The following is a 12,279-nucleotide window of genomic DNA, read 5'->3' as shown; positions in this document are numbered from 1 at the left end:
TTTGGGACAGTAATTCCATAGTTCTAATGTATAAAAGTAAGTTTTAAAACAAATTCTTTTTTTTTGCCTGTTTGGAATAAGTGAATTCCAGCTTATCAGGGTCCAGATTAACGAGATTTCATTGTACTTGTTTTATTGTTCATATCTCCAGATTTCATTACTTCTACTTCTTAAAATTCCTCTGACTATCCGTAATATAGTGCTATGTGGATGAACCAAATTTGATATGTTTTGTTTAACCCTTAGAAACTGGAAGACTTATACCACTATTGCATGCAAATGTCTAACTCTTAACCAGGGGTTCGTATTCCTGCATAATCGGATAAATTCGTATTGGGTTCATTAGCTGAGTGGTTTAAGGCGCACAAGATATGTCCTGCCAGCATATCTTGCCTAAGATCGCAGGTTCGCGTCCCGGCCACTGCAGTTGATTGAGCCTGTGGTAAAGAATGGGGAGGAGGTCCATGTAAAACAATCAGTGTAATGGTACGCATGGAAGCTGACAGGGTTTCAGTTGACTGCAGTTGAAATGATTTTGCTCCTTTTTTAAGAAAAAAAATACAAAAAAAAATTTATTGAATCAAGTGCAATGATGAAAGATGACTGGAACGGAGAAAAATCCTCTCCAGCACCAGGATTTGAACCCGGGTTTTCAGCTCTACATGCTGACGCTCTATCCACTAAGCCACACCGGATTCCCATCCCGATGTCGGATTGAATCCTCTCAGTTTAAGTTCCACCTCTTGGGTTCCCTCTAGTGGCCTACCCTCATGCACTGCGTCATATATATGTATGACAATGGCACAATGTCCACACATGTGCAGAGATGCACTCATTATGAGTGACTAACTGGCCGGGATCCAACAGAGTAAGCGCCGTCTTAAATCACTAAGTGACTTATTTTCCGCATATCATAAGATGACGCAGAATTTCTGCACGAAAATATCATATGTACTTCGGTACATCGTAATAATACAAGTGCAATGTCCTTCATGTTATATAAAGTTAAAGAATATCAACGTATTTTATATGTAACGTAAGCTACAATTTATAACAAGTTATATCATGTAATGACCATAATATTAGCTAGTCACTGTAATGGACGCATGGCTCCTAAGGATTAAAGAAATAGGGTAGTATAGATTTCAATTCTTCACTAAGAAAACCTGAGAGTTGACCACTTTCAACAATAAGCTGTCAAGAAAGAGTTAACTGATTAGCGGACAGCAACAAAAATAGGTTTAGAATTTATGTAAAGTTGTCAAAAACAAAATGCAATTGTTCAACATGAATTCTTAATGTTATACAATATGCATATAAAACATATTTCATTGAAGTATGATCTTATCATCTGTGAGTTCAGCAAAAGTAGCCAATGGCATAGCTTAGGATTATGAAGCTGGTTTCCTAATCCGAGGCTGCACAAGGACTTGGGTTTATAACCTGGTTGAGTTTTTCTCGTTTTCCCCAATTGTAAGACAAATATCAGGTAGTCCTTGGTGAATCCTTGGTCTCATCTTGCCGAAATATCATCTGTCACTAATTCCATCTACCAATGCTTTTCGTCTGGACAAAAAGGTGGTGGAACTCTGTGTAGAATACACGAATATTATAGCGAACAGGGAGATAATTAGGCTTACTGTCCAGTACACGGGACTTCTATCATTTTTAACTTCTTTTTCGTCCAACTGCAAGACTTTCAAGGCCTAAGCGGAGTTCATAATCTACATAAAGATTAATCTTTGGTCCTACAGAATATATCTGTTATGGTAACAATGATTATTAGAGGAGAAAAATTTGTTCTGCTGCTGGGGATCGAGCCCAGGTCCTTGGTTCTACATACCAAGTGCTCTAACCACTGAGTTACGCCGAAGTTCAATCCACAGAATTGGATCGAATCCCTATCTAGTGTTTTTCCCTTTGTGGCCTGACTCCAAGTTCGACATATATGTTGACATATTAAGTCAACTGCCATTATACAAGGAGTGCACTCAACTGAATGACTTTGTGGCTGGGATTCCACAGTGATATGCACTGTTGGGCGAAGAATATACGTAAAGATTAATTTTTGGTCCTACAGAATATATCTGTTATGGTAACAATGATAATGTTAAAAACGTAATTATTAACACATTTCTTGGTTCTGTGATGAAAAATACAACAAGAAGGTGCTGGAACAGCATTCCACCAGAAAAAAAGCACTGTCACCAACACTGGGTAACTTCGTAGCTGATACACCATTCTTAAATAATAGACTAAAATGAAAAATTGATATAATATAAAACTAAATATCGAGTACTGTTCATCTTCACCCAAAGCTCTGCGTATTATGACTAAAAATTACACACCATCATTGAAATTGCAAGATTAATTCTTTCACAATATGAAAGAAAAACTTATTAAGTTCCCGAACTTTAAACACAACAATGAGTAACAATTCTAAATGAGACAGTAAGAAATCTCAGTTAATAAACACAGCATACTTACTTACAAATGGCTTTTAGAGAACCTGGAAGTTCATTGCCACCCTCACATAAACCCACTGTCGGATCGGTCCCTATCCTGAGCAAGATTAATCCAGTCCCTAGCATCATATCCCACCTTCCTCAAATCCATTTTAATATTATCCTTCCATCTATGTCTCGGCCTCCCCAGAGGTATTTTTCCCCTCAGGTCTCCCAACTGACATTCTAAATAGTTAAAAAAAAACTCATAATTCCACAGCATCTGACATAGGATGAGTTGGGGTTGGGTCCTGACTCAGAGATTTGAACAGACAATAGTTGCTTGCCACTTCTCAGGTTGCTCTCAATGCTATACCTTCTTAACACTACCGATTTTTTTTTTATTAATGGTGGGTACTTGACTGTTCATCATTGACCCATATAAAGCCAGTTGTGCAGACCAATTTATCGACATAGTCATTCCCCAAGGTGCCTCTAGTATTACACTACTCCCTCGATGAGATAAGATGATGAGATTTGTTGGAATGCCACAGGGGAACTGGAGCTCCTGGAGAAAACCCCTGTGGTACCTAGAACACAGGCTTGCCTAACACAAATTATAAATTGGGGGTACGCCTTAGATCGAAATCAGGTCCTCAGGATTCTAAGTCCACCACTCTAACTATTAGACTGTCGTGGCAGCTACACTATCGAAATACCGGTTATGAAATTATAACAAGATTACCGATATCTTTATGCTCCAGAATGTTGGTGAAAAAAGAAGCAATGGATCCATCTCTTTTTAACAAAGTCGGGAATAAAGCTGGTAACTACCTTACAAATTAGAAAGGATGTCAGAAACAGCATATTAAAGCATGAAGCAAGATAACAGCAAAAGGTGTCCAAGAAAAAGAGGTACAAGTAGCATCACGGAAATCTAGAAACACTAAGTAAGCACACCAAGAAAATAAATGGTTCCTCTATTAATATTGTGTTAACACCTTAACACCTGAACATCTTCCCTTCACCCAATTGCATCCTTTGTAACATTGAAAAGGAAATCTGTGGAACCAGTAGTGCATTTAGGGAAAAGTTTGAACTACTGGTACCGGTACCCTATTACAAGGATTTCAGGTGAAACTAACCTATTTGACTGCAATGTACTGCATATATTGGCAGTTCAACGTCAAAACCTCAGCTTTTCAGTTATATAGATCGGTCTAAACACTTTGATTTCTCTCTGACAGCATGGGGACCAATTTCGGACTCAATGGTGAAACAAAAAAATGGCAGAATTTCAAATGCTTACTGTAACAACATTATGGGCTACAGCTGAATGATAATGTTATTGTGATCACCAGTGACGCCACCTCCCCTTGTTATGGGCATGAAAGCACCTGTGTTGCGTATAAAATTAGCCGTACTGCACAGCCTCTCTCAGTAATATCTCGGCATTGAGAGCAGATACAGACCTGTGTGATCACTAGTTTGATTTGTAAACACGAGTTATGCAATATTAAAGTGATAATAGGCACATGCACTTTGAATGAACCATAGTGAAAAATTTGTTTTGAGATCGATCTAATTTCACTTCATGTGAAGAGAAAGTATATTGCATATTCTCCATATATAAACAGAAATAAAACTAAAACGTTCAAAACAAAATAACTGTAGTTTCATTCCCGAAACTGTCTGACGTACCGTATTCTACAGTAGGCCTAAGTGTCGGTACGGTATATCACTGATACAGCACAGAATTTTTTTGCGTTAAAGACGAGTATTTACCCTGGACCAGAAAATGGTAGGCTATTATAAAATTGTGAATAGAAAGCGAATATTTTTCCCACACCAAAAATACAATATTAAATGGAGTAACAATTAATATTTTACCGTTGACCAAAATAATAAAAGTGGTTTCTTTTTGCTCGATGTAATTAACAGCATGAAAAAAAATGGTACCTACTGTGTTAATTCCCTTCCTTAGCTGTGATGAAGATCACCGAAGTGTAACCAAAATTAGTATTTACAATGGACCAAAATAATAAAGCAAATTTTTCTCTCAATATAATTATAGCAGCATGTACACTTCCAATGGTCATAATTATGTTAATTCGCTTTTTGTTATTGTGAAGATTCTGAAGTGTAATCATATTATTAAATCCCTAAGCAGATGCTGTTATTACGATTGTGTTTTTATTTCAATACATTTTAATGTGTAAAGAAGTAAGTACCGGCAATGCTTTTCTTCTGGAGAAAAAGTTGGTGGAACTCTGTGTAGAATACATTATAGTAGGCCTACAAGGGAAGATGATTACTGTGCACGGGAATTTTGTCGTTTTTTAACCTTCTTTTCATCAAACTTAAGAAAATTCAAGGCTTGGCGGAGTTCAAAGAAAATTTATGTTAAAACATAATTAAGACATTTCTCGGTTCCATGATGAAAAATATAACAAAAAGGTGCAGCATTCCCCCAGAAAAAAAAGCACCAAGTACTGTACCAGTAATATAAAAGTATATTATCACAAAGTATTTAAGTACTAATGGCACCGAAGTACCTTCAATTACAGTATGAATTACATGTTACTACTAATAAATAATAGATCATAATGCGGAAACTTCTGTTCTAATATGCATCGAGTGCGCCATTCGTGGGCCAATTCTGAAGCTTCTTGAGAATAGCGTGGACATGGAAACATGGCGATTGGCGAATGTTTAATTAACCACTTTCAATAACCATGGCGCAAAAGTTTGGAAGGTAATAAATATGGCGAACAAGAAAGCCGAAAGTAGTGTTTCGGTGAATCAAAACTTGCCTAATAAACTCTTATCGTGTTTATATTCTCAAAGGCGGACTGGAAGATACTGTGACGTAATTTTAAATGTTGGTGATGTTAAATTCTCTGTACACTCTTGTGTACTTGCATCATTCAGCCCTTATTTCAACGACATATTCCTGTCAACATCTAATGCAGTGCATGCTAATGCAGATAATAAACGAAATAGAGGCCGTCATGTTAATGATCCCTCACAGAAAGACAGTTTGGAACATTGGTCATTACGGAATCCTTTGAATTTGACTTTTCCCATCGCAGATGGAGGTTATGAAAGGCGAAATATAGACTGCTCTGATTGCACCGCTAAAGTTCTGGATTTCATGTATTTAGGTAAAATTCAAATTCAAAATGAACATATTGATCATGTTAAATCATTGAGTTCTATTCTTGAAGTCGCAGAACTTCTGCTAATTTGTGACAAATACAATGAGAAGTGTGAATCTCGAAGAAAGAGGAAGTCAAAGTTACCAAACAGATCATCAGTTAAAAAACCGAGAGTAAATATAAACCTAGCAGAAGTTGAACCTGTTGAGAGTAATGTAATTAGCGACGACAAAATGACTGTTGAAGAAATAACAGATAAGAAAGACAACACTGAAACAAATGAGGCTGTGAAAAATAACGAGGAAACGAATGGAGATACTACTACATTACCGGTACCTGTACAAGATCAGACCGTTGGTTTGGATTCGGGTGACAGTGGTACGATTGGAATAATATCTAATAGGCCTAGTGAGAAGAAGGTCGAGTGCTCACCTCCTAATGACAATGTGGATAGTTCAAAAAGTACAGATCCTTATAGTTGTTCTATATGTGAACTCAAGTTTTCAAGCTTAGTGTTATTACGACAACATCGTGAAACTCACCGCGGCAGACTAAATACGTGCTACGCGTGCAGATTTTCAACATACAAAGCTTTCGAGTTAATAAAACATCTTTTAGAAGCCGATCATCAGGAACTCGTGTGTTCATTGTGTTTGTTTGAAGCGGAAACTCCGGAGAAACTAAAAGATCACCTTCAACAGCATAATCATCCTAAACCGTTCTTTTGCACTATCTGCAATGTGAGGTTTCAGACTCGTGCAGCTTTGAATACTCATACTACGAAGCACTCCACCGAGATGCCATTTTCATGTTCTGTATGTAACAGGGCTTTCAAATGGAAACAGGGCTTGCAGAACCACATGACTGTACATACGCCAGAGAAGAAACATTTGTGCTCCGAGTGCGGATTTAGTACAGCATATCAAAGCACATTCAGAGCACACACCCTGGTTCATACCAGCAACATGTTTCTGTGTCCACACGCGGGTTGTAATTTCAAGTCCGTAAGGAAGCAGAACTATGTATCTCATCTCATGACGCATAACAAGGACAAGCCTTACCAGTGCGAGGTATGCGGACAGTCGTACTCTCAATCTAAGAATCTGCGTCGGCATGCCATTAAACACGACGCAGTGGCAGAAGAGTTTCTAGAACGCTGTCCTTTGTGTCTGTATCAAACAATGCGCCTTGACAAACTCAAAATACATTATAAGAAACATCATCCTGAAGAAGACGAGCAGCTTTTAAATCTTCGTAGGAGAAAAAAACCAATGCTACAAAGAGACTCCCGAAACACGCTGAAAACAGTAAATCATTCCGATATAAATATACCAGAAAAAGTCAATCAAACAGTACCTCTAAGTATGCCTTCCAGTGAGGTTGAAACCTCGAAACCATTTCCCACAGAGACGGAACAGGTACAGTTAAGTAATAGGAAAGACTGTAAACCCAATCAAGACAATTCTATTATCGTAAACAGTGTTCAATTGCCACAAGATATCGCTAATGGGAATGCTACAACATTTATAATAACAGGATTAACTACACAACTTCAGCCGATTATAACAACTAGAGAAGTGGAGAAGACGTCACTGAACCATTTTCAATTAGAACCCATGCTTTCAAGTGAAGAAGGAACTATAATTCTATTAGACGACTTGAACACTCTTTTTGTTCCAGCTGGTGTAAATACAGTGAGTGACATTGTTGCTGTTAAACCAAGTGAAATAAGTGGTGTCAGGCCTATTCATGTTGCAAATGGTCCCCTGAAAACAGTGAACTTGAACGAGAATAACGATAATGAACAAACTGTGATAAAAAATGTGACTGTTACAGTAAACAACAGCCTAAATCCCATTGATAACTTGCAAAACCCTGGATTAGGAACTTCAAATACAGAAAGTTCTTTAAATAACAATAAAACCAATGACAGTAACCAAATACAAAAGTTATTATCAGGTGACAGTTTCACTGTTACTTTGAACAGTGTTAATGAGTCACAAATGCAACAGCTATCGGCTATTGTGGAGGATTTCAACAGTGGCGAAGTTCCCCAGCCTACACTTTCGGGATCAGATGACTCCAGTGTCTTAAGCACAACTGTAGGAAACTTGATAAATGAACAGCTACAAGCTTTGACTAGTCATAAGGAAGATTCATCGTTAGACGTGTTGAATAACAATGTGATACAAGAACTGTTTGCAGATGGGCCAGGGACGGACTTAGACGAGGTCGCGCACCAATTATCTCTGAATGATGACTCCACTAACACACTGGACATTCTCAGCAAAGACGTTCCACAGCTTGTAGGAAATGAAGAAACATTGGGTGTAGTGTTGGACAACAGTAACAAAGACGAAGTGCTTTTGTGTCACGAGACAATTTCAGATGATGCTGATAACATTCATGATGATCCTTCAGAACGGTCTTCAAACAGGACGCAAAATCGTCAGGGATGTGATACCCCCGAACTTCATACTTTCCAATCCTTTGAATCAATATTAGAGTCATTGTCATTGCCAGAAAAGATATAATCTTTTGTATGAGAAATATAATCCATTTTGTTATAGCTAAACCTAATAGAACATATCTTGAGGAGACTTTTACCTTAGCAAATGTCCTGAAGTCCTCTTCCACCATTTCTCGCTTATAGCATGATTGATAAACATACAGTAACTCATCATTGTTATACATTGGATTTGTAGGAACTAAAAGCTAAGAAAGCCACCAAGTATAATATAGTGGATGTGGTGTCATTTGGAGGAGGTTCTAGATTTGATTCACGAGTCTCTGAATTCTAACAACAGGTTAAGAGTCACATGAACTGCAACATGAATTTTGTAAACTGCATGTTGACATGTGAATTATGTTAATGTTATGTTATGTATTATTTAACGACGCTCGCAACTGCAGAGGTTATATCAGCGTCGCCGGATGTGCCGGAATTTTGTCCCGCAGGAGTTCTTTTACATGCCAGTAAATCTACTGACATGAGTCTGTCGCATTTAAGCACACTTAAATGCCATCGACCTGGCCCAGGATCGAACCCGCAACCTTGGGCATAGAAGGCCAGCGCTATACCAACTCGCCAACCAGGTCGACTCATGTTGACATGTGAATTATGATTAAGACAGTTGACAATATCAAAAGAAAATGCAATATTTTGTTAATAGTCTTAGCTGTCGCATACATGTCAGCATGTGGTTTATAAGATGCTTGCTGCAGTTCATGTGACTCATGAACCTGTTGTAGGTACCAGTAGGTGTCTGATGCTCTTGATTTAACACTCGACTTAGGCTATTCTCTCTCTTGCTTCCCAGTATTTAGATGTAAGACAATTTTTTTTGAAGTGCTTCACAGTGTGTTAAATGATTCATATCCGTTTTTTCTTCTTGAGAATACAATACACAATTTGAAGGGTTCAGAACCATAGTGGGCCAAGCACCATTTACTAAAACCGTAGAAAACAAGGGTTAAAATGAAGTTATCACTGTAATTCAATGGAAACATATAGCAAGTAATATAAAGTATACACATTCAAACTAAATGATATGTCAATCTTCATCAAACTATGGTACAGAGTGTTCGCCTACGGGTGGGGCCAGGAAAGCGGCCTGCCTGCGGTGTTTCTTGCGGGAATCGTCTATCCGTAAGCTTCCGCTTTCTATACTATACTCTGTAGGGTTTTAATTTTAAAAGTTTAGCAGTAGTAAAGACTGATGTTTTTGAAACACTAACTTCCTGTGAAACACGTCTTAGAGATTTATTAGGGGAGCATGTAAATTATGCACTGATTTCATCAATTTTTTCTCCCGTCAATACTCTTTGTTTTCGCTTAGGAATTGTAGCATTTATCGACCCTGTTGTCCTTCATTTGTTAACAAGACATCTAATAGTTTCTCTACCCTGAATTGAAGCACCCGGATATTCCACTTCAAATTGCCTACACACTTCTCTACATGACTGTTTTCACATATGTATCATACATAAAAACTCTGTTCAAGTGTGAATTTTGCGTTTTGCATTGTTAACAAATTTTACACACACGCTGAATATTTAAGCAACTTTGTCAAGGAACTGCACTGTACGTGTTAAATACTGCAACATCTGGCTCACAACTGATAACTTGTCGACCTTGATGTCCTTGATTGTCGAGTGTGTCTCAACAACTGCGCGCACAAAGTGGCGTATCAGTACATGCCGCTTTCCTGGCCTCACCCGTAGGCGAACGCTCTGTATTTACTTAACTTTAACCCTTGCTTTCTCCATTTTTAATAAATGGCGCTTGGCCCACTATGCTTCTGAACCCTTCATTTGAAGTAGACAGAATGTCAATCCTATGTAAATGTTTACCCAGACAATCATGACTTGTGAGGAATCTAAAACATGGCCACAGTAGATTTACATAGTAGGTCAGGAATTAAATTTCTAGTGTAATGGGAATTTTATGCAGTATTTAATATTTGGTCATTATAATTATTTTTAATAACTTGTTTTATTGAATAATATGAAAAAATATAATTTTGTTTTAGTTCAATTGCAGTGTATCTCCTTGCTAGAATGTCGACTCTCTCATTATCGCTTATACTACAATGTGCAGGAATCCACTCAAGAATTATGATTTATTTAAACTTCGGATTTGTTTAATCATTGAATAGATTTCTTTTATTTTTTCCATTTTTGGTTTATTTGTTGATACAGTAAAATCTCTCTTAACCGGCACCAAAGGGACCAGGCTAGTTCCGGATATGAGATTTTGCCAGATAATTGAATGAATACCGGTATATACATAAAAAAAAGTTTGTATTTCATGATTCTAAATTGAAATTGCAGCCATGTGAAGCTTATTTCTCTATCACTTGCTCATAACTGAATAAACATAAAAACTGTTTGCATTTTCCTTATTAAAACACATTACACAACATAAATAATACCATGCAAATCTAGTCTTTCAGGTAAAGCTCCCTGTAAAGCAGATTTGAATAATTTCAAGGGAAAAATTGTTCCGGGGCCAGGTATCGATCCCGGGACCTCTGGTTGAACGTACCAGCGCTCTTTCCAACTGAGCTACCCGGGAACTCCACCCAACACAGTCTCAACTTTTCCCTTTGTATCCACACAACTCGCGTGGGCTGACGAAATGCCAGAGACCCACATCGAGTGCACACAATCTCTGTGTGACTTGGATTGTGGTTTTCTGTTAACATACACAGTGACGAATATATTATGCAAATCTAGTCTTTCAGGTAAGGCTCCCTGTAAAGCATATTTGAATAATTTGAAGGGAAAAATTGTTCCGGGGCCAGGTATCGATCCTGGGACCTCTGGTTGAACCGTACACTAATTCTAGGTTCGAATATTCACTGAAAATTAAAGTTCGTGCGAACTTCCTAATATGGCAACACTGATGGCCGAACATAATTAAATAAACATAAAAACTGTGTGCATTTTCTCTATTAAAACACATCACACAACACAAATAATACACCAATTTTAGGTTCGAATATTCCCTGAAAACCGAAAGTTCGTGTGAACTTCCAATGTGGCAATACGGACGGTCTGAACATGTGGATTTTGAATAAATTCAAGTCTCCTTCACAGGGAGCTTTACCTGAAAGCTAGATTTGGATGTGCGGATTTTCTTTATTAAAACATCACACAATACAAATAATACACTAATTTCAGGTACGAATATTCACTGAAAATGAAAATTCGTGTGAAGTTCCTAATGTGGCAAAACTGACGGCCCAGACTGTGGCACTGTAGCGTTTTTTTTTTTTTTTTTTTTTTTTTTTTTTTTGACTGAGCCAAAAGTGCCGTTTTGGTATTACCAGTTATTAGCTCTAGAGTCAGTTAATTTAGCTATATTCTTGCAGTGATGAATGCAAAGAAATAAATTTTGAAGGGATGTGTAAATTAGCTTCAACTTCTCCGTCAAAATTTGTGGTATTTTTTCCCCCACATTCTTATAGAAGGAAAATAATTCACAAGTACCACCTGCTCCTTCCTCAGGATCCATGAGAGAGCCATCTGTGTATGTGCCCAATTACTTAATGGATATGTTGTAAGTAAAGACTTGTGAATCAGACCTAGAGCTTTTCCCAACTGACATCATAGCCACCCTAATATACTCTGTGACATTCTTAGCTTTTAGTGCCTATAAATCCGATATCTAATCATCATCCAACAAATTTAAATACCGGTACTTAAGCTGATTGGACAAGCCAGATCTTCAGTTTCAGTGAGGGCAGTGAAAGAAGAATTGGAACCTCTTCTACATCTTGAACATGTGCAATTGGTTTTGTTTTTTTTTTTTTTACTTTCTTATTATAGAGTACAAAGTAGACAAGAGAAAGTACTGTTATGCAAAACATTATTTCCAACATCTCTGATACCGAAAATATGCTTTGGGCATGCTGCTGTCTGTCTGCAGTAATTTTTCATGAACTATTGGTCGGGGATTTTGTTCATATTCAGTACCTATCTAAGAATCAATTTACTGGCTTACAGTGGCGTAGCATGAAATTTTGAGCAGGGGAAGCTAACTCAAGTTGTCTTTCATGTATACAGGGTGCGAATTAACGGGGAGATGGGGGGATTCCCCCCCCCCCGTTGGAAAGTTATCCCCTCTCATAAATTCATATTAACATCCCTGCCTGGGATAACTTCTATCCCCC

The sequence above is a fragment of the Periplaneta americana genome, chromosome 9, assembly GCF_040183065.1.
Source record: "Periplaneta americana isolate PAMFEO1 chromosome 9, P.americana_PAMFEO1_priV1, whole genome shotgun sequence".
In the NCBI taxonomy this organism is placed as follows: domain Eukaryota; kingdom Metazoa; phylum Arthropoda; class Insecta; order Blattodea; family Blattidae; genus Periplaneta; species Periplaneta americana.
Note: the sequence above shows the minus strand (reverse complement) of the source record.